The sequence below is a fragment of the Setaria italica genome, chromosome I, assembly GCF_000263155.2.
Source record: "Setaria italica strain Yugu1 chromosome I, Setaria_italica_v2.0, whole genome shotgun sequence".
Taxonomy (NCBI): domain Eukaryota; kingdom Viridiplantae; phylum Streptophyta; class Magnoliopsida; order Poales; family Poaceae; genus Setaria; species Setaria italica.
The window spans coordinates 16,106,018-16,113,048 of record NC_028450.1 but is presented as its reverse complement, the minus strand read 5'-3'; positions in this window follow the sequence as shown (position 1 = coordinate 16,113,048).

The following is a 7,031-nucleotide window of genomic DNA, read 5'->3' as shown; positions in this document are numbered from 1 at the left end:
GGAAGATTTGGGTTCGGTCGTCACACTCCGCCTCGCCCGACCCCTTTTTAGTGTAGATTGTTGCCGACCCTTTTTCCTCGGGATGATCGCCTAGCCCGACCCCTTGGCTTAAGTTCAGATGTAAGGGAATTCTAGGAGTCTGGGTAGGGTATGGTTTGCCCGAAGTTGAGTATAAGGCTAAGATAAACGCTAACTAACATGATGATGAGAAGAGTGTATCTCCCTTATGAGGACGTGTGTTGCATTATCAGCAAGAGTTGTATTGGAGAATTTAACTATGTGTTCCATCTGTTGGAGTACTTATAAGGTTTTGAATTTAATGGAACGTTAACTCTTGCAGATGGCGCATCGCACTAGATCTGGTTCGGTGCCCGGCAGCAGCGAGCAGAGACAGGATCTTCCCCCACCCCCGCCCTCGTCTCCACTAGAGGCAATCCTAGCAGCTCAAACCGAGCTGCTGAGGCATCTTGTACAAGGACAACAGCAGCAGCCCCATGGTGGAAGGGCTCAACAGCAGCCACATGTTGCTCGCTATGAGGACTTTTTGGGGACGCAGCCTCCTTTGTTCCAGAAGACACAAGACCCGCTCGATGCCGACGCCTGGGTTCGTACGATCGAATCCAAGTTCGAGCTTCTCACCGCCCCGTGCCCCGACCACAACAAGGCCCGATTTGCAGCTCAACAGCTGCGTGGCTCCGCCCGGCTCTGGTGGGACCACTACCATGCCATGTTGCCGGCTGGCCATGTGGTCAGCTGGAACGAGTTCAAGACCGCGTTTAAAGCGCATCACATCCCGGAAGGTCTCCTGGAGCACAAGCTCAATGAGTTCCTAGCTCTTACCCAGGGAACCCGAGATGTCATGCACTACGCCCAAGCTTTCAATGATCTGTGCTGTTATGCCGGCTATCATGCGGGCACAGACGAGAAGAAGCGGGACAGATTCCGCCGAGGACTGAGCTTGGAGCTCAGAGAGAGGTTGAACCCCATTAAGGTGGATACCTACAACGAGTTGGTCAATCTGGCCATCTCTCAAGAGGATTGCATGCAGGCTCTCAAAGCCGATCAGAAGAGGAAGGCCTCCATGGCATTTCCGAGCCAGCCAACTCGAAGGTTCCGGATGGTTCCTCCACAAGCGTCCAGCCGACCCCAGCAGTCGGGAAGGTGGATTGCCCGACCCCCACCCGCAGCAGCACCCCGTTTTTCCGGCTTCCAACCACCGGCGCCCCGGCCGACCCCACCCGCACCAGCGCGTCCTGCAACTGGTAACCGTTGTTTTACCTGCGGCAATGAAGGACATTTCGCTAAGGACTGCCCCAGAAAACAGAGCCCGCGCCCAGGGCAGAGCAATGCAGCGCCCCACCAAGGGAAGAGGCCTAAGGTGCAAGTTCGCCAAGGACAACTGAACTTTACCCACGCAGCAGAGCTTCCCGAAGGTGCGCCAATAATGACGGGTACTTTTCTGATTCACAATTTTTTGGCTTTGGTTTTGTTTGACTCGGGAGCTTCACATAGTTTTATCGGGAGAAGGACCCGTGACAAGAGTGGGTTACAAGAATGCCAAACCAGAGGGTCCTTTATAATATCCACCCCGGGTGGAGTGATCACCTCTGATAGGATAAGTGTCAATGTGCCTATTCAACTAGGTCAAAAACTTTTTAAGGAGAATCTTATCATCCTTGATCTGGAAGGAATAGATATCATCCTCGGGATGGATTGGATGACCAGACACCAAGTGGTCCTAGATACAGCTGCTCGAACTCTCCACATCAACTCACCCTTTTATGGCAGTTCCACCCTATCCTTGAAATTTCCTAAATCCGCACTTCCTTGTGCGTACCCTATCCTTGTGTGACACCGACAAACAAGTTGGGGTACAACTTACTTGCTCACCAGCAAGACTTAGCTACCTTGAAGAAGAAGATAGAAGATTCATAATCAACTCTCAAATTGCAGTCAGTTGAGATTGAGAACTTGAAGAAGATATCACAAGATACTAAAACACTCCTTCGTCAACTGCTAACCTCTGCTAGAGGTTAAGATCGATGCTCTACTTTGTCTCTTGAGCTTATGACTTGGATGCAACTTTGTTAATCTCTGTTCTTTGTGACACAGTAATAGTTTGTGATCTGTGATGAACAATATGGTAGTGGTTGTCTCTATGGAGAACAACAATTTATTTTCTTGTATACATAAATATGTGTGTTTATTATTTTGCCAACCGGATCGGAACTGAAATGAAATCAATTATTTGTCAAGCCCAATTAATTTAATCCATGTCTGCCTTAAGTGGGTTTAGCCCACATATAATTGGACCAAAAGTGTATTTCATTCATAAATCGGGACTAAAAGGGCCACCAACAATATGCACAACTTTTGGCCCTGATCCAACAACAAATAGGCCTATCAGAATCAATAATTGGCTATTGGAATAACATTGGCATGTGGGAACAAATTTGGGCTCAAGCCAACAACAAATGGGCCTACCGGAATCAATTTTGGACTATCGGAACAACATTGACCTATAGGAACAAATTTGGGCTCTACCAACAACAAATGGGCCAGATTCATTTTATGACGAAATAATTTGTCACAATTGTCATGCCACATCAGATGTTAAATTAGAATGACATGAAAATTACACCAGTAACTTAATGCTAGAATTGTGGAACATAACAACAAAGATACACTAAAGACTACAGACGCTCCATAGTGGACTTCACAGAGTTAAGAATCAAAAATTAATGGTAGAACAGAAGAAATTCGAGTCCACAAACTCGAGCTGAATATCAAAAAAGAATCTGGAAATAGTTTTCCAAACACCTTTTGGAGCCATATTCTCATAATAGAAGTAAGGGAGCCAATAGTCTAGTTAGGCAGAGATCTGTTCACTGACCTTGATCCATCGGCTTTTGGTTAGTTTTGGCTTACCAAAATGGGTCATGCTCAGTGAACAGATCTTAACAGACTATTGTGTGCCACCGTACTTTTATTATGAAAATGTGGCAGCTTCAAAAAAGATTTGAACAATTATTTTAAGATTTTCTTTATGATATTCAACCCGAGTACGTGAACTTGAAGATCTTCTATTGTACCATGTGAGCCATGTTTAAGAAGAACATACGTAGCGGCGAGAGACCTGAAAGATATACAAGTTTATAGCAGCGATCAGTGATGCTTGACAAACAATTATTGCACTGCTGTAAGGTGTTGGCCCTATATATGTTCCGAGAAATATTTTGTTGTTCTCTCCAGTGAGGCTCGTGATCGTGTGATATCGATAATCCCAGCCTGATCCCCTGAACGTGTCTGTCGAGTGAAAGATTTCCGCTTGTTCCATGGAGATTCCATTAGCGCTGAGCAAACATTATTGTGGATATATATATTTGCACTCTTTTATGTAATACACGCAGCCTGGCAAATCTGCGTCTTGTAGTAATTTTACTGGTCTGATGAAGCTTGGCACAGCGAGATCCTAAGGACAGGTAGCTGCTGCCCATGTTCAGATTCTAAGTGATACGCCTTAAAATTCGAGGCAGCACAGGCGTTTCTCAGACCTGTTGTTAATAAAAACTGTAACGAAGCAGTCTTTTGAAAAAACGAAAACAGAGAATCAAGGTGTCATTAACAAATGATAAGGTAAACGAATACTAGGTGAATGGCACCATCTTTTGGCCGGCCCCGCGTGTTGGGCTTGGACTGCAATATTGCACTTCATTTCATCATGCATGAGAAAAATCTCAGTGGATTGCTCAAAAAAGAAAATCTCAGTGCAGACAAAGAGATTTGCTTGCTTGCCTAGCAAAACAAATAGAGTAGCAATGTAGCAGGAATAGGACAGCCGCAGCCAATTACCAAAAATTCGACGAGTAGCCTGGTGTGTGCAACTGGTCAGTGGAACAGGTGTGCTTGTCCGAATTCGTGGACGATGTTCCTTCTTGGTCTCTAACAGCGGAACAAGTGGATGCAGCACCTCAGGTCTGTAGGAAGCTGAACGCCGACGGAATGGGCGCGCCGTCATGCGCTGCGGTCCCGGTACCTTGGCCTCAGTCTGCATCATGTTATTGTTACCATCACGCAAACGGCAAAAGCCACTAAAGCGTAAAGGCGAAACCGTAAAAGCGTGCAGATTATCGTAAACAACGTTATCCACATTTCAAAAGTAAAACACAAGTACCACACCTGTCGCTCTGCACCATCCATCTAACTCGATCCGATCATAAGCTTCATGTTCCATGTAACTCCTCAATTCCATCAGCCTGTTAAATCTGCCAACTTGTCATTTGTCAACAGCAAGAGCAAGGCAATATGACAAACAGAGATGAGATGATGACGCTCGTAGTTTTAACTGGCTTTCGTTGGAGCTGCACTGTTGGAGTGATTAACTTGGACGCATCATCAATTGATGTAGCGCAAATAACCGATTGCCTCCATAGCTAACGTTAACGAACCTGCCCCTGCAGATGCTATCTAGTACTAGTATCATTACCCCTGAAGAAGAAGAAAAAAAGATGCTGCCGCCACCTATCCATCCATTTGTGGAGATCAAGAGGCTTACTATGCCGGGGCTAAAGGTAAAAGTAACAGTAATAGCTAGCTAGTCCGTTTGTGGAGATCAAGAGGCAAATCAGCAGGGACAGACAGGAGAGGCTTGGACGGCAAGCGAGGTATAGCTTGCGCTGCATTGCGCCGCGGTGGAGTGTGCTTGCGACCAACGCCTCTTTCTGTCTGTCGCCCGCACCCGTTGTTAGCAATTTAAGCTCTCCGCCTAGTAGTAGTGGCCGCTGATGGCTAGCTGATACTCCACTGCCCACCCGTACCGCCAGGAAAGAATAAACAAACGAACGAGCGGCGGCACGGGACGGGACGGGGCTCGTCTCCTCTCGTTCGTTTCCCCTTGCGTCCGTCGGCCGCATGTCACACACACGCGGGGGCCCCGCCGGCACGGTTCGGCGCGATGCGACGTCGCGCGGGTTTTTCGGTCGCTTTCGGGACGCTGCAGGTTGCAGTGCGGATGCAGACTGCGAGGCCAGCTGCTGCTGGTAGGCCGCACGTTTTCCTCGGAGATCCGGCCGATCCGTCACATTCCCCTGCTGTTCTTGCGGGAATAATCCAATTGTCCTCTCTTCGTCAACACTAATGCAATTTTACTTTTGTGTCGAGAATTCAATCATCAAGCGCTTCAAACAAGCATTATAAAGGAGGGGATGCAGCCCCCCTCCCAGATCCGCCGGCGCCGGCGCTTCAACTGGTGTCGCCCACGCTCCTACGCAGGCCTGCTGCTCGCTCCTGCGTCTCCGTCACTTCCTAGTCCTCCTACGCCCTGCGCGCCCCCTCAACCGTCGCGCAGATCTGGATCTGCACCGATGGCTCGTCGACTCCCCACCTCCACCGTCGGAGCTCGACCGTCCTAAGCGGAGGTGCGACTAGGTCTTGTCCGACACGTCTGTTGCGGTGCAACGCACCTATGCGGAGGTCATGAAGGTGCCACCTCCTCCTGCCCTTCAGCCGCCCCTTATGCCCCAACGCCCTCCTCGCCAACCCGCCTTTACTCCGCCAGCCAAGAGCAGGAGTAGTAACTCCACCTTGCAGGGTTGGACGGCTCCGAGGTCACCTCCGAGGTCAGCCATCCGGCGATGGGACGTTGCGCGGCGCCACTACACCTCCGCGCGAGAGACGCGGCGCCATTACTCCTCTATCCGCGAGGAGCAGCGAGGGGTGCTGGATCCAGGCTGGAACCGCGTCCAGCGGCGACATCGTACTGCAGCATGCCACCAACCGGAGCCATAGCGCGGTACGACGCATTCAAGCCGCGCCCGGCGCCCCACTTCATTCGGCACCATCCCCACCTCGCCGACCTTGCGTGCTTTCCGCCAGAAGACAGAAGAGAGGTGCTTCGTCTGCCTTAGCTCCAACCACCAAGCCGCATCCTACATAGCCCCCATTCGCTGCTTCTCCTATCGGTGCTCCAAGCACTGGGAACGCGACTGCCCACCGGCTCCACGCCAACACCAGTTCGACCAATAATGCTATGAGCCGGGCGTTCGAACGCGCGGCTCCCCCGTTAGATGGCTACGTGGCCTATTCTCGTCCAAACGTCTCCCAATCCTTATCTTCTTCGCTACTATCCAGACTCCCACCGTCCCACGCGCCTCTCTCTAACTCTCTCGCTCTGTCGCTCCTTCGGCATCTCCGCAGCGACACTCGCAGCTGCCTCATTGGCGATGCGCTCACCCTTGCCGCCCCCTTCCCCCACACCGCACTGCCTCATCGCCACCCGCGGTGGCACTTGCAACTGCCTCCCGCACGAAGCCTCATCGTCATGGGCCGGAGGCCGGCGACAGTAGTGGTCGGCAAAGTGTAGAGTCACGCGTGGGCAGAGGCGCGTGGTGGCAAGACCGGTGGCGGTGGCAGCAAGTAGGTGCTGGCGACATGGGCACAAGTTGCGGCACGCGTGGAGGACGGCGGCGGTCGGCAGGCATGGGGAAGACTCCATGGTGGCTGCTATCATGCTCCAGGAGGAAGAAGACTCCACCATGAGAGGCACCATCCATCCATGTAGCATTGATATTTTGTGATGTTGCAACAGGTATTTTGAGTAGTGGTAGCTAATGTCGCAAGATTGATTTTTGAGATGTTCTATACTATGTTCGATTTTTTGATGTTACAATATTTAATATGAGATGTTGTAGCAGTGAATTTTTTATGTTGCATGGCTGACGATGATTTTTTTGACAAAGGTTGATGATGATTTTATTCTGTGTTCGGGATGTTGTAACTGTAAAATCGAGATGTTGCAATAGATGATGTACGATGTTGCACAAGGTGTTGCAAGATGTTTTGGATTAAAGGAATTTTTTCAATGAAATGTTGATCGAAACATTCACAAATGTTGTGATGGGTCTCTTTTATGTGTCGAATTTTATTTTCAGAATTTTTATTTTTTGCATGTCATGCAACATGTGATATATGTTGCGGCGGGATTTTTGTACTTCCCAATCGTCCGATGCTAACATCCTGGATCGGACGTCTGA